Below are 25,602 nucleotides of genomic sequence, written 5' to 3'. Positions count from 1 at the left end.
CCTAGCTTTAGGGGACCTTCTCAGGAAAAGGGGTGCTGGGATGAGTCTGAAGAAGGGTGTCCCTTACCCAGCACCAAGGAACTCTCGGGCAAGAGCGGGATGCTTGCGAGTAACCCAGGGCAGCTCTACCCTGGCACCACCAGAGACTGGTACTGGCATCAGGCTCTGTTCAGGACCACCGACTACGTGCCCGCACACTCAGGCTACTGGCTGCAGATCAGGGGTTTGGGAGATGCCTCTATTAGGACACATGAGATGCCTGTTGTCAGCCCCCATATTCTCAGGGTTCTGACCTAGCTGCAGTGTCCTAGGTCCAGATTCTGCATTTCCTGGAGCTGAGTGCAGAGTTCAGAACAATCTCACTGTGGTGTCATTTTAGATGGCAGACAGGGGGGTGTCTAGGGCTACGGAGTCTTTGAGAATTGTTCACTCTTCCTGAAGACACTGTTCTCCCCATCTTTCTGCCATTCACCTAGGTGCTGGGGTAGTAAGGATCAGACTGAGTATGGGGGTCCCCGTCAGGTGGTACCTGAGGCATGTCTCCAGTCCACAGGTCACAGGCCACGTCTGCCTCTTACCCTCCTCTGTGCTCCTTTCTCCTCCCTCCCCTTCAAGGCTTAGGTTGCATCTGATTGACTGTTTGCTTCCTCTGCCCTGTGTCTGTCTGTGTCTGTCTCTCTTGCAGGCTTGGTTTCTACAGTTTATAGAACATACTTTGGAGATATCACTGTTCTGGGGAATTGGATGAAAAGCCTGGATTTCTGCAAAAACACACATCCCACCCACCCCACCACCTCTCTCAGATTTTGGTCCACAGCTGGTGGTATTCAGGGGTTACTCCTGGCTCTGCACTCAGGAATCACTGCTGGCAGGCTCAGGGGACCATATGGGATCCCAGGAATTGAACCTGGGTCAGCAGTGGGCAAAGGAAATGCCCTCCTGCAGTGCTATTGCTCTGGCCCAGCACCCCTTCTCTTAATATCTCAGTCCTCCTGGTTTCTGTCTTATTCCTGGTTTCCTTTTCCAGGCTCCTTCCCTGTCCCCCCACCCCCTCAACAGTTTCTTTCAGTAGCAGCTTTACAAAGAGATAAGCCTCCTTCCCATCAAGCCTTCTGTTTCAAGTGCGGAATTTGTGGTTTTCAGGAGTTGGGGAGGAGTCCCTTAACCCAGAAGATCCTTCGAAGGGCCCAATAGAAACCCAGGGCACTGGACTTCCATGGGAGCCAGTCCTGCCTCTCAAATGTCTTTTTCTTCCGCTTCTGCGCCCTTGCAGGGGGCACATGTCACATCCTGACATAGCTTCTGGGTGAATCAGCTTCATGATAGCAGGGGAATTCCAGATCCCAAGTCACTGAGAAGCCCCCTGGCTCCTTCCCATAGCAGCAGGTCTGAGCACCCTTCCAGACTTGGACTCAGTGTCTGGGGAGACAAGAAACCAGGAGAGGGGTAGAGTGGGAAAGTAGAGGGGAGGACATTTGCTTTGCACACGGCTATCCAGGGTTCAATCCCCAGCATCCCCTATAGTCCTCTGAGCACCAGCTGGAGTAGTTCCTGAGCATAGAGTCAAGAGTAAGCCCTAAGCATCACTGGCACAAGATGTGGGCCAAAAACTTAAAAATAAAATAAAAAAAGGAACTAGAGCAAGTCAACAGGAAAGTTGACTGTGATCTTAACTGAATATAGTTATTCTCTTGTACTTTGATTTTTTGAGCATCCAGACATTTATTTATTTACTGGGGAGGCCACAGCAAGGGAAGTAGTGCTTGGGAACACACCTGACTTTGTGTTCATAAAAGAGAGAGCGAGCATTGGGCAATATCAACACAAGCCACTTGCCCATCTACTCATAGGGTGTTAGCAGCTGTGTCTCCCCTGTGGACTGGACTCTGAGCCGACGGTTGTTCCCAAAGGTTAATCAGAAGCTGCCAGTCGAGTTTTGGCATTTTGAACCTCATTTGTGTTTCCGTAACTCAATTCTCCAACCGTTCTTCTCCCATCAAACAACCAGACATCTGCTGCATCTCTTGCTTTTTCACTGGCCTACATATATCTAGTAGCAGGAGACACAGGAGCATAAATGCATATTCAGGAGGTTGAAGTAATAGCACAGTGGTAGGGTGTTTGCTTTGCACGTGGCCGACCTGGGATGGGCCTTGGTTCAATCCCCGCATGCCAAATGGTCCCCTAAGCCTGCCAAGAGTGATTTCTGAGTGCAGAGCCAGGAGTAACCCTGAGTGCTGCTGGGTGTGGCCCCCAAACAAAAAGAAATGCATATTCAACATAATGGGATGGGGGGGGGTGGAAAGAGCAGAGAGATAGGCTGATTCCTCATTAATTGGACTCATGTGATGATGGAAGAACACCTGGACCTTCTTCTCACATCACAACTCTGTGAGGTGGAGGTGAGGCAGAGGTTGGAACTTGAGTGACTGGTGTTCTGACTTACTGTGATATTTGGAAAGCAATTTCATGACCTGTTTCTCTCTCTCTCTCTCTCTCTCTCTCTCTCTCTCTCTCTCTCTCTCTCTCTCTCTCTCTCTCTCCTCTCCTCTCCTCTCCTCTCCTCTCCCCTCTCCCTTCTTTTAGTTTAGGACCCATATTGGATAGGGCTCAGGACTCTCCTGGCTTTGTGCTGAGGGATCAGTCTGGTCCTGCTAGGAGATGGGACCACATGAGGTGCCGGGGATTGAATCAGGGTCAGCCACGTGTAACACGAGTGTCTCAAAACCCTGTTCTGTCTCTTCTGTTTCAGATATTTCCATCTCTTGAGGAGAGTTACCTTCATAAAATGCCAGATGCCTTAAATGCCTACATCCAAATGCCAGGTGCTGGTGGAGTGATTGTGGAGAGGGTACTTGTCTTGCATAGGGCCTACCTAAGTTTGACCCCTGGCATCCCTTATGATCCCGAACATCACCAGGAGTAATTTCTGAGCAGAACCAGAACTAATAAATGAGCACAGTGGGGGATGGCCCAAAAACAACTCCCCCCAAAAGTAAAAGAAAAACATGGGTGTAGAGCACATTGGGAAGGGTGTTTGTCTTGCATACGGCTGCCCCAGTTTCCATCCCCGACATCCCATATGATCCTTGAGCCTGACAAGAGTGATTCCTCAATGCAGAGCTATAAGTAACCCCTGAGCATCATAGGGTGTGGCCCCAAACCCTAAAATAAACAAACAAACAAACAAACAAATAAATGGTGCAGGGGCTAAAACAGCTATGAGTTACCATTTGGCATGTGACATCTGTCTTCTCTGTTTTCTGCACGAACACCTAGTGGGTACCTTGGTGCCTTGGCTGACACACATGCCCCTCACCCCACCTTCTTTTTCCCTCCTCATGGAATGGAGTGGATTGCTCAGGGCAGAGCTGGATTCTGCACCTCATCTTCTTTTTTTTTTTTTTTTGTGGTTTTTGAGTCACACCCGGCAGTGCTCAGGGGTTATTCCTGGCTCCAGGCTCAGAAATTGCTCCTGGCAGGCACGGGGGACCATATGGGGCGCCGGGATTCGAACCGATGACCTCCTGCATGAAAGGCAAACGCCTTACCTCCATGCTATCTCTCCGGCCCCTGCACCTCATCTTCTTAACTGCTAAGACACTGCCCCGGCCCAGAACAGCTGTTCTTTAAGGAGGATGGTGATTTGGTACATAGTGCACGTCCCTGCTAGTTTTCCAGCTCTGGAAAACCCCACTCCTAGATGACCCTAGCACTGGCCCCCTCCTGGTGTGCTCACCCAGATTCAGACAGTGCAGCCAGTATGGTCTGTGTGGTCAGTAGAATGGAGCAAAGAGCACCAGCCGACTGGCAACTAGCCACGGCCTTGAACATGAATGACCCAGGCTGTCTGCTGTGGAGCGGGCAGCTGGGGTCCCACCTGGGCACCTGAACTGCAGGCTCATGGGAGACCCCGATTCATTGCTGTGCATTCTTATTTTCAGGGGTGAAGCTCGGGTCAGCAAAAACCATTCACACAACATGGGGATCTTTTCGAAGACAAGGTCCGGCACTGTCAAGATGGAAGGCATGTGGCCTCCACACCCCAAACCCCACCACTGAGTCCCTTTACCCACAGGAGCAGCAGCCAGAAGTGGTGGCTCCAGGACAGGACCAGGAAGTGGGCTGGCTGGTTGGCGCCTTGATCTGAGCCTCCTCGACTCCAGAGTCGTGAGAAAAGTACCCTGACTGTTTGACTTATAGGTGCTCGTAAAAGCACAAGCAGAGCTTGGACAGACAAAGACAATGCTGTGCCAAAGGCCTCTCCCAGCACTGGCACCACCGCACCCTGCCTGAAACGTTTGTGATGGTATTTGGTGAGTAAAGTGAAAGATCAAAAAGTGGATGGGCCCGGAGAGATAGCACAGTGGTGTTTGACTTGCAAGCAGCCGATCCAGGATCAAAGGTGGTTGGTTTGAATCCCGGTGTCCCATATGGTCCCCCGCGCCTGCCAGGAGCTATTTCTGAGCAGACAGCCAGGAGTAACCCCTGAGCACCGCCGGTGTGGCCCATAAAAAAAAAATAAGTGGACCTGGTTGCCAATGGTGCTGGGCTGCCGGCCTCTGCAAGTGTGCAGGCCGGTAGGGCAGGTGCAGAGGAAGCTTCAAGGCTTTTAGTTGCTGCAGACCAGGTATGGATCATGAGGTTCCTGGTCTGTCTGCTCACAGCACCCAAAGGCCACACAGAGCCCACAATTCTCTAAGGGCAATTGCCAAGGGCGGGTGGTGCTCAGGAACACCATGTCTGCTCTCCTAAAAAGAATGGAGTCAATCTCTATGTAAAAACAGAAAAAACAGCAAGAAGGACATTTTCCTTGTATGCAGTCGACCCAGGTTTGATTTCCAGAATCACATATAGTCCCCTGAGCCTGCCAGTAGTGATTTCTGAGTACAGAGCCAGGAGTAACCTGGTGCCTGATGTGGCCCAAAAAACAAAAAAGAAAAAAAAATGAGATGGGAGCGATAGTCCAGCAGCTTTGGCACCATGCAGGGATGGGCCTAAATGGGACATGCCCAGCACATCAGATCGATCCCAGAGTTTGATCCCTGGCACCCATAGCCTCAAGCACTGCCAGGTATGACCCCCTTATGGCCGGAATAACAGCACCACCTTTCTGACAAAGCTGCTGCTCCTGTGTCCATGCTGCCCTCTTTCACAGAGCAGATGCAGGATGTTGTTCCAGGGGAGCATTAAGGTGCGGGCTCACAGCAAGAAAGACCCAGAGTTCTCCCACCCCTGTCCGCCCCTCTCTCCCTGACCCACCTTTGGCCAGCGGACTGCTCTGGGCTGACTACTGGTTTGGAGCTAGCTTTGATATCTGATTCTTGGTCTCACTGTTTATCTGCTTGGCTTACGGTGAGCCCTCTTGTCAGCGCCAGTGCCCAAGGATTTACAATGCATGAGTTGGCGGGACATCTTGGCTGGTGTGCTTAGATTGGTTCCAATTTCAACTTGCCTGGTTTTGGCCCCAGAACTCAGACTAGATTGAACAGGTGCAATGGGCCCCTTGCTGGCCAACGTCAGATTATGTGCTTCTATTCCAAGGAGGACTTGGGCTTTGAGAGTCTGGAGGGTCCCAGCTTTTTGCTGGGCTATTAGCTGACCATTGACTGATTTCAGGCTGCAGGTGATGTTCATCTTCCTTTCTCATAGATGTAGACCATTGCACAATATTTAAGCAGCTTATCATTTAGGGGAGTTGATACATGATTGGGTAAGTCCACCAGACCAGGGCTCTCCAAGGAACGATGCCAGAATGGGTGGAGAATTCACAGGTTCCTGATGGCTCAAATCCAAGGGTTATAGAAGGGGTGATTCCAAGCATTGCTGGGGTCTGTCTCCTATTTTCCCTTTCCAAGTCTTTTTTTTTTTTATTAATCCCTCTGAGCCGGGTTGGATCTCTGGCACCCCATATGGTCTCCTAAGCATGCCAGGAGGTTTTGTTGTTGTTGCTTTTTTTTTTTGGGGGGGGGTTGCTCAGGGTTACTCCTGGCTCTGTGCTCAGAACCGCTCCTGGCAGGCTCGGGATTATATAGGATGCTGGGAATTGAACCACCATTGGTCCTGGGTTGGCCACTTGTAAGGCAAACACCCTGCCACTATGCTATCTCTCCAGCCCATTCAGGAGTGATTTCTGAGCACAGAGCCAGGAGTAATCCCTGAGTGCCACTGGATATGGCCCCCTCAAAACAAAACAAAACAAAACTTAAAACAACAACTAAGAAAATCTTCCTTGTGTCCCTTTGAACTCCATTTGATGAAAGAGAAAAAAATGGCAGTAAAAGATGAGATATCTAACTTCAAGGGGCTGGATAGTTTTTCTTCTCAAGTCCTGTCCCTTTGTAGGTTGTCAGCAAGGTTTGTAGAAAGAAAGGAAGAGTGAAAAGAAAAAGGTTGGTTTTAAGTCCATCCTGACATTCACTTAACTTTATGCTCCAGCCTATGATTTGGTTTGAGCTTAACACTTCCCGCGTCTTTCACTGATGCCAGACAACACTCTTTTATTTCTAAAAGGTTTGTGTTAACCAGGAAGTAACAAAGCATTTGAGGGAAGTTCATTATAACCCTTTACTTCAAGGGTAACGAGTGGCCACTGTATAGAGAAATAGCAACGGAATTGAGAAAACTTGGAAGAAGGATGGACTCATTGGGCGAGAGACCCAGAGATTTTGAGAACGCTCCTAGTCTCACTATGACCACTGACCAAGTTTACTAATGATGGTTGAGTTGCTTTTCCTCTTGCTTTCTAGGCACTGGGAGTGAATGATGGGTTTGCCATCACTGTCTTCTTGCCCAGAGGCTAACTGGTCCTGAGAAACTGAGGCCACAAGGGCCTTTACTCTTGGCAATGTGTTAACTTCCAACCTTCCCAACGGTGACAATCTGGCTCCTCATTGTCACGCTGAATCACAATGTTAGGTCCTCCAAGAATATTTTCTGATTGGAGATGCATGGGATGGAGTGGATTTCCATAAATGAGAAGCGTGTATCAATGACAATGAACTAGCTTGAAAATGAGTTCAACTCAAAACGCATTCATCGCGATACAGGTTTCATTAGAGAAATCATAGTTGCTTTCTGAAAGTCAAGTCTTTTTCTCTTTACTGCCTAATGAAGTCTAGACTCCTTTATCAGCTAGTCCATGTTCTCCAGGGTGATGGGCTTGCAGGTAATTCTTCTAGGATGACTCATATGACCTGATATCAGTGGGTCAGCTCAAAACTACATGACTCTTTCCTGTTTTTAAATGAGTTTAAACACACTCCACTGCTGTTGGATTCTCTCTGTCCAGGTCAAAACCCGTCTCCTCTGTTCAAACTTCCCTGAGATGTGCTGTGATGACATTGCAGTGGCTTCCAAGATTCATTTCTTTTCTATTCTTTTTTTGGGGGGCAGAGAGGGTGGAGTCATGCCTGGTGGTGTTTCAGGCTTACTCCTGGCTCTGTGCTCAGGGATCACTCCTAGCAGGTTCAAGGAACCATATGGAGTGTTGAGGATTGAGCATGGGTTGGTCACATACAAAGCAAATGGACCTTCATTTCTTTTTTTTTTTTTTTGGTTTTTGGGTCACACCCGGCAGTGCTCAGGGGTTATTCCTGGCTCCAGGCTCAGAAATTGCTCCTGGCAGGCACGGGGGACCATATGGGGTGCCGGGATTTGAACCGATGACCTCCTGCATGAAAGGCAAACGCCTTACCTCCATGCTATCTCTCCGGCCCCAGGACCTTCATTTCTTTTCTCTGTTATTTGTCCCATATGCAGTTGGTGGGCCACAGCCTTCTCTGTGGGAATTGGATTAGCCCTGTGGATTGAACCTGGGTCGGCAGCATGCAAAGCAAACAAAGGCCCTCCCGTTGTGGTTTCACTCCAGCTCAGACTATCTCTTTCCTATACTTGTTTTCTCCTATATTGCTCTCTCCAGCAGTGTTTGCTTTTATTGGTGAGACATGTGTTTTCTTACCAGACTATATCTTTGGGCCCCTCCTTAGTTCTTCCATTTTTTTAGTTTGTTTGTTTTTGGGTAATACCTGGTGGCCCTCAGGGGTTGTTTCTGACTCTGTGCTCAGGAATTACTCCTGGCAGGCTCAGGGACTATAAGGAATGCTGGGGATTGAGCCGGGGTCAGTAGTATGCAAGTCAAATGCCCTCCCTGCTGCTGTGCTATTACTCCAGCCCTTACTCTTTCTTAGTTTCTCCCTTGCCTTCCACAGGACCTCAAAACAAAACCCGTTTTTTACTTAAAAAAAGATGGCGGGGAGAGCGAGAATAGGAGGGCTGCAATGTTGAAGGCATGTTTCCTTGCAGGGCTGTCTTTGAAATCAGACCTAGCACCGAGGAAAAACATATGCGAGATCTTCAGAGATAGTTTGGGGGGGGGGCTGGGAGACAGTTTGGACAGTGCTGAAGAAAACTTAGTGGGGATCCAGTTCTGTTTCCCAGCATCAGGGTCTCTGAACATCACTGGATGCAGCTCAGAAACCAAAAAAGAGGAAAAGAATGAAAACAAGCTGTGAAAACACCAAGAGGTGCTTTCCTGATGACAAAGCCTCCTGATGGGGTGAGGAGGACCCTAATAACCGTCTGTCTCCGTGGCCTGGGAGCAGAAGACACATGGTGCCACCAGGCCTAGGACTTCTGTTAGGAACAGCCCTTCTGAGCATCTGAGGGAAGCTGGGAACTTTCTGCCTAGAAAGAGCAGCAATTCACATCCTTCTCTTCCTTGTTCCCTCCCCGCTGCTTCCTCCTTCACTTATTTTTAGAGCCGGTTCTGGGTCAGACACAATCTAGTCCAAGGCACGGAAGAGAGGAAAGTTCCTCTAGCAGGTCTGTTCTTTGTAGGCAAGGACAATGCTTATGATGGGGAAACAGGAAGATAGGTGAAGACAGAAGAAAAAAAGGAATGAATGAGAAGAATGTATGAGAGAAACAGCAGTTTGCTGTTTATTCACCATGCTTGAAGGCTTAGGGTCTCACAGACCTGCAGACTCTTCATCCTCACTCAGAGATCGAAAATGTCTGGGACTGGAGAGATAGCATGGAGGTAAGGCGGTTGCCTTCCATACAGAAGGACGGTGGTTCGAATCCTGGCATCCCATATAGTCACCCGAGCCTGCCAGGAGCGACTTCTGAGTGTAGAGCCAGGAGTGACCCCTGAGCGCTGCTGGGTGTGACCCAAAAACCAAAAAAAAAAAAAAAAAAAAAAAAAGGGGGCCGGTGAGGTGGCGCTAGACGTAAGGTGTCTGTCTTGCAAGCGCTAACCAAGGAAGGAAGGAAGGACCGAGGTTCAATCCCCCGGCATCCCCTATGGTCCCCCCCACATCCCATATGGTTCCCCCAAGCTAGGGGCAATTTCTGAGCACTTAGCCAGGAGTAACTCCTGAGCATCAAATGGTGTGGCCCAAAAAAACCAAAAAAAAAAAAAAAAAAAAAAAAAGAAAAGGAAATGTCTTATTCATTTGTACTTTGGTGAGGATCTCCAAGGCAGGGCTTGGGGACCCCTTGGGGCTGCTCCCATGGATACTGGGCTTAATTCTCCTACTGATACTAGGCCTGTACATCAGGAACTCACCGATGTGCTGGGAGAGAGGGCAGGTAGATGGTGCTGGGACTTGATCTCTGGGGTCTCTACATGGCTGCCTGTGCTCTGGCCCTTGGTATTATCTCTCCATGCACTTTTCTCTATTGATTCTACTAGGTAACTTTCTAATGTGGACAGCGTGGATGTGGTCTTGGCTATCTATTGTTTTGCTATATGCCCAGGGACACAGATGGTGGTTGTTTCTTTTGTTAGCATTCCCAACGACGAAGGACAATTCAAGAAAGTATCTTTGAAATGCACAGTAAACACTGTGAATTTTACTTGGGAAAATTCCAAAAATTCTGCTGCTGGTGCGGGTACAAATGTGTGCCCCAGGGCCGGAGCGGTGGCGCAAGTGATAGGGCATTTGCCTTGCACCCACTAACCTAGGACGGACCGCAGTTCGATCCCCTTGTGTCTCATATGGTCCCTCAAGCCAGGAGTGATTTCTGAGCGCATAGCCAGGAGTAACCCCTGAGCATCACTGGGTGTGGCCCCCAAACAAAACAAGATAAAAAAAAGAAGTGTGCCCCAGAGCTTTCCACAGCTATGTTCAGACGCATATGTAAATGCTCACACATACACACATATATATGTACCCCCTATTCACATCCACACACATACGTTCATATTCACTCCTACAATCTAAACCACCCACCCATCCAGAGTCACCCTTCTGGAACTATCTGCTCACTCTCCTTACACAAACAGCCAGGGTTCACTCTGAATTTAGAATGACTCTGAGTTCTTTCTTTCCAATCTGAAGACAGAGTGAAGGGTGGTTTTGGGAGATTTTTCTGGCCTCTGTTTTCTGGCCTTAGTTATCAGGACACCCCATCTGGGCCTGAAGCAGAGACTTTTCCCTCTGGCCTCAGATAAGTTCTCAGATAAGTTCAGAGTTCAGATAAGCGGTGCTCAGGAGTCCTGTGGGGCTTGAGATCCAACTTGGGACTCCTGAATGCAGGGCAAGAGCTCCAGCCTTAGGAGTTTCCATGATTGTAATATGTAACTTTTTTTTTTTTTTTTTTTAGGTGTTTGGGCCACACCCGGCGTTGCTCAGAGGTTACTCCTGGCTGTCTGCTCAGAAATAGCTCCTGGCAGGCACAGGGGACCATATGGGACACCGGGATTTGAACCAACCACCTTTGGTCCTGGATCGGCTGCTTGCAAGGCAAACGCCGCTGTGCTATCTCTCCGGGCCCAATATGTAACTTTTGCAAAACATTCACCCGTTATTATATGGGGCATGTTCTGTACCTTTGGACACCAATGGACTATTTTCTATCACATACTGGCTTTGCATGTTTGTTGGTTTTCTTTTTTTGACTAAACCTTGCAAAAGTTCAGAGGTTACTCCTGGCACTGCACTCAGAAATCAATCCTGGTAGGCTTTGGGGATCATATGGGATGCCGGGGATGGAATCTAGATTGGCCACATGCAAGGCAAATGCCCTCTCTGCTGTGCTATGGCTCTGGCCCCATCTGCACATTTTTTTTTGGCGGGGGGGGGGGGGGGCAAACTCAGTGATGCTTAAGGATTACTCCTGGATCTGCGCTCAGAAATTGCTCCTGGCCTAAAGGACCATATGGGATGCTGGGGGATCGAAACTGGGTCCATCTTAGGTTAGCCACGTGCAATGCAAATGCCTTACCGCTGCGCCACTGCTCTGGCCCCTGCGTATTTATTTAATTCTGAGTTTTAAAAATTGTTATCAGCCTTTTACCCTTTTCATTGGAAGGACATTTTACTATCTGGGTCTTCATGTTGCAGGGACTATAGTCACAGATTGAATCTAATCTAAACACTACAGTGGTGTGTGGGCAAACACCATCTAGCCACAAGTTTCTTGCCTACAGTCTGTGGCTACTTTTCATTTAATCTTTGCCCTTATAAAGTGTGCCAGTCCCCATTTTAGATAAAAATTAATCCTATCGGGGCCAGGAGAGATAGCATAGTGGCGTTTGCCTTGCAAGCAGCCGATCCAGGACCAAAGGTGGTTGGTTCGAATCCTGGTGTCCCATATGGTCCCCCGTGCCTGCCAGGAGCTATTTCTGAGCAGATAACCAGGAGTAACCCCTGGGCATTGCCAGTGTGGCCCAAAAACAAAAACAAAAATTAATCCTATCTTTGAAAATTTATCACAGGTAAGTGAATTTGCACTCTGTTGGGGTTATAAAGAGAAAAATCTGTGTCCACCAGCGAATAGTACTGAGATTATGATTTGTACTTAAGAGTTATGGTATGGTGGGGACTTTTTGGCTTGTGGAAGGGGACATCTGGGGTTACTAAGCTTTAGTAAAGACACAGTGTGCTAGTATTCAAGTATGAAATTGGGCCACTGTGCTTATCTCTAAGTCTAAAAGGAACTTAGAGAAATGACCCCTGTGATGTGTGTGTGTGTGTGTGTGTGTGTGTGTGTGTAACACGGCTACATGTGGTCAAGGCTTACCTCCTCGTTTTGCACTCAGAGATCACTCCTGGAGAGGCTCTGGGGTGGCTGGGATTGAACCTAGGCAACATACCTGCTGTACTATTGTTCTGTCCCCAGATATATATATATATATATATATATATATATATATATATATTTTTTTTTTTTTTTTTTTTTTTTTTTGTCACATCTGGCAGCACTCAGGGGTTACTCATGGCTCTACACTCAGAAATCGCCCCCAGCAGGCTTGGGGGACCATATGGGATGCTGGATTCGAACCAATATCCTTCTGCATGCAAGGCAAATGCCTTACCGTTGTGCTATCTCTCTGGCCCCTAGTGTTACCTATTTTTAAAAGGGTACAAAAAGTGTACAGCATTATGTGCATCACAATGTGTCTAGACCTAATTTTAGGTAGTTATTTTATTATTTGTATTTGGCCACATCTGGCGATGTTCAAAGGTCACTCCTGGCTCTGCACTCGGCAATCACTCCTGCTGGTGCTTGGGGACAATTTGGGATGCCGAATATTCTAATCCTGATCAACTGCTTGCATGGCCAAGTACCTTTTTTTTTTTTTTTTTTTTTTTGTTGTTTTTGGGTCACACCCGACGTTACTCCTGGCTGTCTGCTCAGAAATAGCTCCTGGCAGGCACGGGGGACCATATGGGACACCGGGATTCGAACCAACCACCTTTGGTCCTGGATCGGCTGTTTGCAAGGCAAACGCCGCTGTATTATCTCTCCGGGCCGGCCAAGTACCTTTCGTGGTGTACCATCGCTCTGGCCTCTCTTAAGTACAGTTCTTAAAAGTCTGCATCCCGGGGAACCAGGTGGAAGAGACCCTTCGTCCATCCCTCTTTCCCTTCCTGCCTCATTTCTGGGCTGGGAGCAGGCAATCACTGCCACCCTGTCGACCCCACCAGCTCTAGTAATTCTAGTTTCTGGAACCAAGGACAGGAAACCTCTGAATTATTTGCACCCCAGAACTTTTTTGACTCTCATGGCAGAAATCACCTGACACTCTGCTATTTACAGTGTTGGAACGTTGACATCATTTGTCTTGTTTTGGCACCTCTTAGGAGTTGGTGGGGGGGAACTCAGAAGACTTAAACTCTCGAAAATCGTAGGCTCTTAATAAAGGAAAGCTGACCTAGAGAAAAGACTGAGTGCAAAGCAGGTAAAAGGGGCTTCCCACCTGGGCTTGGAGAGAAGGCCAAGATGCTGAAAAGTGCAAGCCTTGCCATCGGGTCCCGCAAGAGAAAAAGTCTCTAGCCTTTCCTACCAGCCCTGGGGCTGTCCTTGGGGTGGGGGGGAAGGCAGGTACCCTTCTTTTTTTTTGTTTTTGTATTTTTATTTTTTGGGTGACACCCGGCTCTATGCTCAGAAATCACCCCTGCAGGCTCGGGAGACCATATGGGATGCCGGGATTCGAACCATCGACCTTCTGCATGGGAGGCAAACGCCTTACCTCCATGCAACCTCTCGGGCCCCTCAGGTGCCCTTCTAGAAAGCAAAGGAGGCAGAGACCACGAGGCAGCCGGGCTGCAGAGGCCTGGTCCTGGAGGGATCCGGGGGTGGGTGGGTCTCTAGCAGGGGAACCTGCGGCCTGGCCAGGCTCCTGGGGTGGGGGTGGTGGAGGTGGGCAGCCGCAGGTGCGCGCGCTCCCGCCCGGCCTTGCGCGCGCCCCGAGCCGGCGGCGGCCAACGCGCACGCGCACGCGCGCCGGGAAAAGGGGCCGCGCCAAGATGGCGGCGCCCGCGGCCGCTGCTGGTGCTGCGGCGGCGTCGGTTGGCGGCGGCGGCGGCGGCGGCCGGTGAGGCGGGGGCGGGGCCGGCCGGCGCGGAGGAGGCGGGTCCGGGCCGTTGCCATAGTGTCGCGCCGGGGTGTGTGCGGGGAACTTCCTGGTGGCCGCGCGCTCGGCCGCGCCGGCCTCTCCCGGGAACAATGGGGCGGAGGGCACTGCGGTAGGCGCCGCCCGCCTCGGCCAGCGTCTCGAGACCGCCGCGGACCGGCCTGAGGTAACTGCCCCTGGGGGGAGCCGGGCGCCGCCATTCCCGGCCCCGCGCGGGTCCCTTGACCTCCGACCTTCGACCCCCGACCTTCGACCCTCAACCCTCGACCCTCGCGGGCGCTACGGCGAAGTCGGCGTCCGAGCGGGAAACGCGCCGAGGGGGAGCGCCCCGACCTTCGACCCCCGACCCCTGACCTCTGACCCTCGCGGGTGCCGCGGCGAAGGTCGCGCAGGGGAGGTCCGTCCGACCTCCGACCCCTGACCCCCGACCCTTGACCCCAGCCCGGGGATTCTTCTCCCTCGCTGGCGCTTTGGCGAAGTTGGTGGCAGAGCTAGAGCCGGCCGCCAGGCGCCGGGACTCGGGGATCCTCCGGCCTGTATTTGCAGGCAGGGAAGTGGGGGGCAGGTGGGGGCCGGCTGGAGGGTCTCGGGGAGCAGGGCTGCGGCTCTAAGGCTGCTGCGGCTCCTCGTTTCCCGCCCTCCCCCCACCCCCAAGGCCCTCGCACCCCAGTCCCCCAGTCCCCCAGTCCCCGGGACCCGTCGCTTTGGCTTGCAAGTCTCTCTGCTGGGACCCGGGAGTGTTGGGGAGTTGGGGAGTCGAGTCGGGGCTTCCCAGGCAAGCGGCGTGGCAGGCAGGAGGAGTCGCTGGGCCTCACAGAGCCCTTCGGGGACCCCCGCCCCTCTCCCCCACTTGGCCAAACATTTTGTTTGCTTGCCAGGAGGGGAAAGTGGCCCCAAATTGTAGCGCGCTCTTCTCCACCCTCCCCATCATCACGCCTCATCTGTTGCGCTCCCTGGGAAAAAAAGTTCTGAGAGTATTCGAGTTATTTATTTTTTATTTTTAATGGGGTGCTTCTTTCGTTTTCCCCTTTTGTGGAGTCATCTCAGTAAGAAGGAACCTATGAGCCAGCAGCCCGTGAAACTGGGTTTTTATGGGCTTTTTTTTTAACTTTTTTTTGATTTCTCAACTCAGGCCGGCCCAATAATACACCAAAAGTTGTTTCAGAACCGGCTGTTATGGCACCTTGACATTTGGAAACTGTGTCTTGTTCATTTACTGAAGAATTCTATGTGGCCTTCTTCTACCCAGGCGGTGGAGATAGGTCCAAATGGAAGCGGACCCGGGTGCTAATAAAGCTGCCCATTTCATTTTCTAAAGGAAAAACAGTCCGAATGGCCAGCCCAGGTTTCCTGAGTCAGCAAAGTTTCTCTGACTTGATGATGTATTTAAGAATTGAATGAGTTCTCATGAAGATATTCAAAGAAGCTTCTTTGGCTAATCAGAATGATCAGAATTTGGGCCTGGAGCCTGGGTGCTTCCTGTGTTCTGCTGGACCGCTGGCCGCGAGTGGGCTTGTTTTGGCAAGGAAGGAAGGCTTTTTGGGTTTTACAGTGTTGACAGGTGGAATCGCTCCTCGAATAAACATGCCAGTGGTCAGACCCTGGGCCCCACCCCTTCACTCAGCACTCACCCCTCCTCATCCTCAGCATTCCTGAATATCAAGGCAAGCGCTCTGGCTGGCTGGGCAGGTCCCAGTCTCAGCTCCCAGAACCAACCTGTGCTTGCTCTGGTCACCCCGGCCTCCTCAGGGGACGTTTCTGTGTCATGTTGCTGCTCACTCTTACCTTGTGAACAGGGTTGAAGAGAGAGACCAGTGAACTCAAGCTGGTGGCAAGGAGCAAACCAACGGTTGCTTTGGGGAGTGGTAAGGAGGGCGTGCCAAGCTGGCAGAAGACTTATCTGAGTGTTCACGTTTGGGGATCAGTTCTAGGGAAAGGACAGAAATTACTGGTTTCTATTTGTAGTTCTTGTTCACTCTAAATTTCTTAAGTAAACGTTGGTATAAGTGCAGTGGGATTGCCCTCAGCATCCTTGCTTGGACCATTTATAATCAGAATGCCGGCTGAGGAGCTGGGAGTGAGGACTTGCTTGGTGTGCAGGAACCCCAGGTTTTTGTTCTTGGGACCACACGACCTCTTGAGCACTGGCAGGATTTGCCCCTCTCCCCTAAAAGTGGAAAATTAATTTCTCCCTTCAGTGCAGTTTTGAAAGGTTGTTGTATTCATATTATTTTAAAATTAATATTGGGTGTTTTTTTTGTTTGTTTGTTTGTTTTGGGCCACACCTGGCAGGGTTCAGGGGTAACTCCTGGCTCAGCACTCAGGAATTAATCCTGATGGATTATTGAGGCTGGGATGTCTGGGATCTAACCTGGGTTGGCCACGGTACCCTACCTGATGTAGTAATCCCAATATTGTTTCTTTTTGTTTGTTTTTGGGCCACACCTGGTGATGCTCTGGACACAGGAATTATGCCTGGCTATGCTCTTAGAGACCATATGGGATACCAGAGTTCGAACCTGGTTTGGCTGTGTTCAATGCAAACGACCTCCTCACTATACTGTTGCTCCAAACATGTATTATTTTAGTGTTCTTTTTTTTTGGGGGGGGGTGTCACACCCGGCAGTGCTCATGGGTCACTCCTGACTTTGCACTCAGAAATCGCTCCTGGCAGGCTGGGGGACCATATGGGATGCCGGGATTCGAACCGGCCTACCTCCATGCTATCTCTCCGGCCCCACATGTATTATTATTATTATTATTATTATTACTATTACTATTATTATTATTATTATTATTATTATTATTATTATTATTATTATTATTATTATTTGTGATTTTTGGGTCACACCCGGCAGTGCTCAGGGGTTTTTCCTGGCTCTGTGCTCAGAAATTGCTCCTGGCAGGCACGGGGGACCATATGGGACTCCGGGATTCGAACCGATGACCTTCTGCATGAAAGGTAAACGCCTTGCCTCCATGCTATCTCTCCGGCCCCCACATATATTATTATTATTTTTTAAATTTTTATTGTGGCCAAGGTGCATTACAAATCTTTCAACCACATGTATTATTTTACAGATAATTTCTTTCTAAAGTGAGTGTCAATACAAGAATAATATTAATGTGGAAGGCGTCTGACTTAGAGCACCTCACATGAGATAGAGTAGCTTGAAGTTAGAGCATGGAAATGATTGCAATACAGTACTTAGGTTTTCATCTGGCCCGTGTCATTCCGGACTGTATCACTTGATATAAGTAACTTTGTAGCTGATAGTGCTGGGACTTGAGCTCAGGGCGTCAGGCAAGTAAGACGGATAAACTGTGATAAACTGTATCTCGGGCCCAACTCTTTGCTCTTTTTGTTAAGCTTGTTTCTTTGTTAAATCGGGGGAAATCATAAATTAAAAAATTTGAAATTATGGATTCAGGGAATTCTTTTTGGGAACTTCTCTGTGCTTCAGGAACCCCGGTTTGGTTTGGTGCCTGGTTTTCACCAAGAGGTGCAATAGACAAGTGTTTGTAAGCAGATGCAGGAACTGAATGGATTGGGGGAGTCTGGGGCCAGTTTTCCTGGTGGAAGGAGGAAGTGGAGATAGTAGCTTCCCAAGAGATGGCTGGGGGGTGGGGGTGGTTTATCCCCTAGAGAAAAGTAGGTCTAGGGCCACAGCCTCCCAGCAGAGGCTCCTATGTGAGTCCATAGAGAAGATTCCCTAACCGGGCCTCAGTGCTCTGCTGCAGTGACTATGATCTGACCTCAGTGCTCTGTAGTGAATGACCTGACTCTAGTACTCTTCCCCAGTGACTTGAGGTGCCCAGAGCCCAGCTGACAGGGAATTGGTCTACAATGAAGTGTCCTGGAAATGACTTCGGTTTCCTTTTTTCCTACTTTGGCCCTATTTCCTATGGCCTTCTCTAAAATATTGGGGATCAAGGGAAAGATACTTGGGGTTCTTTTCAGAGATACTGCTTGACATCAGTATTGTGGTTTTCTTTTTTTTTTTTTCTTCCTCTGGGTCATGCCCAGTGGTGTTGGTGCTCAGGGGTCACTCCTGGCAGGCTTGGGGGGGGGCATATGGATGTACTGGGAATAATAAAACTTGGGTTGGCTGCCTGCAGGTGAGCTCCCTACCTGCTATAATAGTTCTGCAGCCCTGTCAGTCTTGTTTTTGATGAAAAATAGACGGCATTTCCATTGGGAAGAATATCAGGACCTTATTTAAAATCTGCCACTCCTCGGGGCCAGAGTGCCAGGATAGTGGGTAGGATTAGGTAGGACTATCCCTGCCCCCTTAGTTTAGTGCTCATTTATATGTCTGTGGGAAAGTGAATGGTTTTGAGGACAAAATAAATGGAATGGGGATGAGCAGTAGGAAGGGGTCACTTGCCCTTTATGTGTGAGGTCCTGGGTTTGGGCCTTGTTACCGCAACACAAAGTCTATAATGTTAATACATCTACAGTGAATGAATTGGCACCAGTAACTTGGCATTAGTGCTTCAAATTTTGTATCACTTGTCCCTCCTCTTTTTTAAGCTCTGTCTTGTATTGCTTTATTTTTTGGGAGGGTCACACCCAGCGGCACTCAGGGGTTCCTCCTGGCACTACGCTCAGAAATCGCTCCTGCCAGGCTCGGGGGACCCTATGGGATGCCGGGATTCGAACCACCGTCCTTCTGCATGCAAGGAAAACGCACTACCTTCATGCTATCTCTCCGGCCCCTGTCTTGTATTGCTTTTTAAACAGCATCACTGTTTTCATTTAGTAGCATGGGATAATGCATTGTTTACTGTTTCTTTATTTGCCCTCCCTCCCACACACACACCTGGTGGCGCTGAGGGATTACTCCTGGCTTTGTGCTCAAAAATCACTCTTGGCAGGCTTGGGGGACTGACCATATGGGATGAGGGGGAACAAACCCAGATCATCTCCTTGCAAGGCAAATGCCCTCTCTGCTATGCTATGGCTCTGGCCTCATAGTCAGCATTCTTTATTGTACTCTACAGTGTAATATCAGGACTTGCAACCCTTTTACAAATAATTTAAGATCTTTGCAAACAGTGGACTCTTCTTTTTCTACGTATTTGATTTTTACCTTTGTTGTTTCTGTTATTTTTTTGTGTCATACCCAGACAATGCTCAGGGATTACTTCTGACTCTGTTCAAGGATCACTCCTTGTAGGGCCTGGTACTGTATGGGGTGCTGGGGATCGAACTCAGATTGGCAGCATGCACGGCAAACTCCTTGCTATCTCTCCTGCTCCTATTTTGTTACATTTTTTTATTTTTTAGCTATTGCTCTTCCCCTTTAAAGCTATGGCATGATGTAGACACAGTAATGTGCATTAATCTTAAATGCGCATCGGTAAGAATTTGTATACAAGTAATTCTGGTGCCAGAGAGAGAGTACCAGGGAGCTTGTCTCACCTGTGGCTGACCCGGGTCCCCTCCTTGGCACCACCATGTATGGTTCCCTTGAGCACTGCTGAGTGTGGTCTCCCCTCCTGCCCCCTCCCCCCCAGTAATTATATCATCTCATCCAGTTCCATTAGAGAACTTTTTTGTTTGCTTGTTTTTGGGCCACACCCAGCAAGTGCTCAAGGGTTACTCCTGGCTCTGCACTCAAATCACTTCTACCAGACCGGGGGGGGGGGGGGGGGCACGACCATACGACCATATGGGGATGCCTGGGATTTAACCTGGGTAGGTCTCCTGAGAGGCAAATGTTCCTCCTTGCTCTGCTATTGCTCAGCGACCCCAGAGAACTTTTTTTGCATTGATCCCCTCCCAGTTCCTTTTCTGTTTCCTATCTTACGGAACAAGGACCACTTTCCCTCAACCATGATCACTTTCCCTCCCGTGTTTTGTATTTATTTTGCTCTCAGTGCCCTGCACACTGTGTACTTACTTGGTTGGTTCCTTGAAGATGATTTTGTAGCCAGGAGTTTCTACTCTTGCCTGTAGCAATTGTGTTTCTTTTTCCTGGCTTAGCCTAGGTCTAGTTCCTGTGGCTCTCCTGGCCCCCTCCTCCTCATCTTGCTCTGGGTTTATGGCCTGCCCAACTGTACTGGGGGCACTTAAGACGGGGTGATTTTTCTCACGAGACTCACAGCCCTCCACCCACTCTCTGAACTCCAATTAATTGTCATTCTACCTGAATGTCCTCATCAGCTCCCTTTGTGTTTTGGACCCGTAAGTCTACTCATTTTTGGGCATTTCCCAGGGGAGACTGCTGGCCTTTCCCCTGAGACTCCTAGGTACCTTTGACCTGAATATAGAAGAATGGATGTTGTTAGTTTTGGGGTGCTGGGACCCCTCTGTCTTTATAGCTGTTTCTCAAGCTCCTGGTGAAGATTTAAACTGTCTCAGAATTTTTATTGAATGGGTAGGGTACATTTTTTTTTTAAAAATAACATTTGTTACATTAAAACCTCATGATTTACAGTTATTCCTAGTTGCGAGTTCCCTGGCTACCCCTGCACCCCTTCCCTAATCTTTCCCCTTGACAGGAGCGGTTCTAAGGTCGCTGGTTTGGAGTCTGAATCTCTTGTTTCCTGTGTTTGAATATTTAGCTTCTCCACTTGTCTACACTGCGATGGGCTCGGATCACTTCACCCCTGTGCCCTTCGCTTCCCCTCTTATCTCCTCCTCCTATGAATTATTTTGTCCTCTGCCCATCTTATATCTGGGGCCAAGGATGATGTAGGTAACCCTTTTTTAAACATTGTAGTCTCTCGTCCAGTTCTTCTCTCTTTTTTTTTTTTTTTTGGTTTTTGGGCCACACCCGGCGGTGCTCAGGGGTTACTCCTGGCTGTCTGCTCAGAAATAGCTCTTGGCAGGCACAGGGGACCATATGGGACACCGGGATTCCAACCAACCACCTTTGGTCCTGGATCAGCTGCTTGCAAGGCAAACACCACTGTGCTATCTCTCTGGGCCCTCGTCCAGTTCTTCTAACTTAAAAAAGTTTATTGATTTGTTAGAAAAATAAAAGGAGTCCGGAGAAATAAAGTTGCCCTCACAGGCTGTGATGTGGGCTGCAGAATGCCACATACTTGTGCTGATCTACTGGAAATTCCTTGCTTATCAGCCCTGGAATTACATCTACTTTATATTCTTTAGTCATCTGCTATAGTCTGAATTTTGGTGTGTGTGTGGGGTCATGGCTGGCAATGCTCAGGGGTTCCCCCCTGGCTCTCTGCTCAGAGGCCACTATTGACTGTGTTTCGAGGATCAAACTCAGGGTGGCCTGAGTTTGTGCAAGGCAAGTGCTCTTCCTGCTGTGCTGTCTCTCTGGTATGGAATTACTTTAACTGGCTTGTAAAATGATGTCAGCCTAAAAAATTAGACACTGAGGCTCAGGCTTCTAAAACGTTCTGATAGCCCAGTCTCAATCTCAGATAGCCCTTCGGGTGAGTAAATTTAATATGTAAACAAGTTCTAGATAACTTTGGAGAGACCCCCGAGCCTCTCCACATCTCCTGAATTCTCAGAAATTATGCTGACTGGATAGAAAGCTACTAGGACTTGCTAAGTCCTTCTGGATGACTAACTCCATTCTACCTGTAGGAGGAGAAACCTGACCTCATTCTTATCTCATGCTTCATTAACATACACATGTAAACAAACTGATGAAACCCAATGAATTCTCTCTCATTGCCCTCATTCTTTGATCTTATTAGCAGGAAGTACTTTGTTGATCTAGTGATTAAAGGCATAAACAGACCCCCTTTCACTCCAATGATAGAAAATTTGCTTGACTTCTTGAGCTGGAAATCTACTTAAAGTTGTGGGAATTTAGCATTTTATTTCAAGGGTCGCACTGTAGAAAAAGGGTGTTCTTTATAAAAGGCTCCAGTATTGTGAAAACCTGCACCAAACTGACTGACATTTTAATAGTGATGAGTGTTCTTTATCTAGTTGGAAGGTACACAAGTTACCTGGGAATCTGCCCTGTGGATGGAGACTCTGAGAGCAGGAGAGAAGGTGGTACCTAGAACCACAGTGGAAGTTCCCAGAGATTGGAACATGCTTTTCATTCACAGCTGTCTGGACAACCTAGAATACTGCCTGGCTCCCTAATAGCTACTCAATAAATGGTGACAGGATGAATCTGATTAGTTTTAATTTAGCCAGTAATAGTTAATCCTTTAAAAACTGGCTTCTAAGCCATTGGGGAAGTTTTAAATGGGTTGAAACATCCTCTTTGTTACTACCTCCTGAGAAAATTTGCTGAGAGCACAGCAGTCTAGCAAAACAGGATCTAGGGATTCCTGCTAGAAAGAACTTGGAAAATGAACTTGGAGCATAGCACGGTAGAGCTGAGATCCGGGATCAGCTGGCAGAGATGACCCAGATCTGGGTCACTGGTGTCCCTGCGGGCTCCTGTCCCACCTCCAGCCTTTCCACAGCAGAGCTCTTCTGACCTGTTGGCCCTCTCTGTCTGTCTTTGTCTCTCCCCTCACTTTCTCCCTCTGTCTCCCTTTATCCCCCTTTCTTCCTCCCTCCCTCCCTTCTTTACCTCTCGGTTTGGGGATATTTGTTTGCATTTACTCTTTTCCCGAATGCCTTTCTTATCTTTGTATCTTTGTATCTCAGACTTTGTATTTCAGGCCGGGTTTTTCCATCTTTGGGAGCTATCGTTTTTTTTAGACATACCATTTATGGAATTTGGTCTTCAAATTTGTGTCAGAAGTTTTATTTATTTGCCTCCTCTTCTCTTCTTCTTCTTCTTCTTTTTTTTTTTTTTTTTTGCTCACACTTGGCAGTGCTCAGGGGTTACTCCTGGTTGTGCACTTAGGAATTACCTCTGGTGGTGCTTGGAGGACCTTATGGGATGCCAGGGATCGAACCCAGCTCTGCCCTGTGCAAGGCAAAAAAGTCCCTTTCCACTGTGCTATCACTTGAGTCCCTATTTCCTTCTTTATGGAAAAGTAGTTAAGATGGGTATTAGTTATAATTATAAAAATAGTTTTCTTTTACAGTGTACCTCTGTCTTTGTCTTTCAGAAGTTGGCAGTCTTGTCTGATGGGTCCTTGGAAGCAATCTGATTTCTAGCACTTTCTAGCACCCTCAGTCCTTGAACTTTTTTTTTTTTTGTAGTTTCACTCTGATGTCTCTAGGTGTCAATTTCCTTTTTTTAAATCTATACTTAGAATTTGCTGAGTTTAAGTCTGTACATCAGTGTCCTTCACTGTTTCAGGAAAATTTTCAGCTATCTCTTTTTGCAAGTGATCTTTGTTCTCTTTGTCTTTGCTCTCTTCATAAAACTTCTGTTAGGTGTACATGTTAATATGTTTCAGTGTCCTAATTTTTCTTTCTGTAATCTGTCTGCCTTGGTTGCATTCTGGATAATTTTAGACCTATGTTTCTCTCTTGAGGAGCAGTATCTAAACTTGAAGTAATAGATTTTTTTTTTATCTTGTTTGTTTTGGTTTTTGAGTCACACCTTGTGATGCTCAAGAGTTTTTATCCTTCTTGGCTTCGCACATAGGGATCACTTCTGGGGGTCTTGGGATGGGATATCCGGAACTGAACCTGGCTTGGCAGCTTGGAAGACAAGAGCCCTAACTGTTGTACTACTAATTGCTCAGGCTCCATAGCAACAGGATCGATCAACTTAAGGTTAATTATTTGTTATCCTATTTTCACATTATCCCATTTTTGTTCATATTTTTCTACGTTTTAAAAGCATGGTCTTATTAAATATTTTTTCATTTAGTCACCATGAAATTGCAAGATTATTCATGATGGAGTTTTAAGCCACAGTGATCTCTTCTCTAGTGTCCAGTTCCCCCTACCAGGGTCCCCACCCTCATTGGCCTCCCATTTAACCAGTTTGCTCTATGAGAGGGTGTTTTTTTTTTTTTTTAATGAGTTTTTGTTCTGTGGTTTACAGTACTTTTGCTGATAGGGTTTTACATATTGTTACCCACTTTCAGCTGAAAGTGTTATTTTAAGGCATTTATAGAATTCAAGCTCTATTGCGGTCTTTCCTTTTCGGGCCCCTCCAAGCAGTGCTCAGGACCCTGTGGGGCTGGGAGTGGAGCCTCCATCTCTTGCCCCAAAGCAAGTACTCTAGCCCTTTGGACCTCCTGGACCATTGTTTCATTTTCTAAAAAACTTGATGAATTCATTATTTCTCGTGTGTGTGTGTGTGTGTGTGTGTGTGTGTGTGTGTTGGGAATCAAACTCAGGATCTCATATGCAGATGGCTCTAATATTGAGTTACATTCTTGGTCCCTGTTGAATCTTGCTTATATACTTTAAATTTTGAGCTCATTCTCGGTGGAATCTTGTCTGTGGGAATTCTCTTGAGACTGGAGTTGGCTGAGAGTTTTTTCCCAGAGGGGATTTGCAGTTGAGACCAATCAACCCATTTTATTTCTAGGATTGAGATTCCATCACAAGCAAGTTTTGATTTCAGTTTGAACCCTTCCTGGAGAGTGTTGGTAACAAATTCCTCAGGACTATTCCTCTTTCCCTTCCCAAATTGTAAATAATCAAACGTGGAGGGGAGAGTTTACTTTTTCTTTTTTCTTTTTGCATTTTGGTGTTTCGGTTTTTGGTGCGCAGGGGTTACTCCTGGCTCTGTGCTCAGAAATCGCTCCTGACAGGCATGGTGGACCATATTGGATGCTGGGATTCGAACCACCACCTGTCCTGGATTGGCTGCATGCAAGGCAAATGCCCTGCCACTGTGCTATCTCTCGGGCCCCAAGGGGAGAGTTTTCTTGATCAACTCCTTCTGGGCCTTTTTCCTCACTCCCCTCCCCTCCCCTGTTTATCTACTTGTCTCTCTCCTTTTCTTCCCTGATCTCATGACCAGATCCTGGGGATTGAACCCGAGTCAGCTGTGTGCAAGGCAAGTGCCCTTACCCACCGGTGGTCTCTCCCTTTGACTGCTCCTCACCTGAGATTCTTAGAGTTTATTTTTGCTCTGCTCAAGGGTCATTCCTGGCGGAGCTCGGGACCACATGGAAGTTCTGGGAATGAACCCCAGGTGCCGGGTTACCAGGCAAAGGCCCTGCCCATGTATTTCTTAAGATTTATCTTGGCCTTGATCTAGTCTGGTCCCTTATTATCTTGTGTGTGTAAAACTTTGGTTCTGGCACCTGTGTGAGTGTTAGCACTGAACCCCCCCCCAATGCACTTTCCAACAGCATTTCTGGGAAAGTGGCTGCCCTGTGTCTGCTGTCTGCTCCAGTAATCAGAGGCCACTGCAAACTTTTGGAATCTGTAGCTAGACAAAGGAGTTGCCTTCAAACTTAATGTGATTTCAATTTGAATGGATTCATGTGGCTGGGGACCATGAGAAGTAGTGCCTCTTGTTAGAGGAGATGCCAGACTCCTCTGGGGCAGTAACTGCTATCAGTGCCCACTTACTGTGTTTGTGCCCCCATTCTTTATTAGTTTTTTTGACTGTGAAACATTCTTTTAGTCTCTGTGAGCTTAGCTACGTATTTGAAAGAACAGTTCTTGTATTTTAGCAAGCCTTTCAGGTATCAAGTTGGAAGGGTTTACAAGTCCTTTGAACACCAGAATCTCTGAAACAGAATTTTCTGACAGCTTTATTTTAAAAGAAGTCGGAGACGTACTTACCTTGAATAATAAAAATTGAAATGCTCATGGAGGAGTAATGGGAGTTATTTTAGTTGAAACGGACACCATGAAGTTAAAAATTACAGAAAGAATCCAGTAATTACTTTGTCTTCCTTACTTTTCAAAGACGAAGTGTGCT

General features: G+C 48.0%; 1 protein-coding gene across 1 annotated transcript in view; it reads left to right on the top strand.

The window, feature by feature from the left end:
• Positions 1-13,936: 13,936 nt before the first annotated feature.
• The window catches only part of USP6NL (USP6 N-terminal like), a 101,078-nt gene continuing 89,412 nt past the window's right edge, over positions 13,937-25,602 (top strand). Inside the window, exon 1 of the mRNA XM_049777082.1 lies at positions 13,937-14,030. The gene's annotated coding sequence lies outside the window, so the exon portion shown is untranslated. The remainder of the gene's footprint in view (positions 14,031-25,602) is intronic.

This window comes from Suncus etruscus, chromosome 7, assembly GCF_024139225.1.
Source record: "Suncus etruscus isolate mSunEtr1 chromosome 7, mSunEtr1.pri.cur, whole genome shotgun sequence".
NCBI classification, from domain to species: Eukaryota; Metazoa; Chordata; class Mammalia; order Eulipotyphla; family Soricidae; genus Suncus; species Suncus etruscus.
The sequence above is the reverse complement of the archived record's forward strand: the minus strand, read 5'-3'. Positions and strand labels throughout refer to the sequence as shown.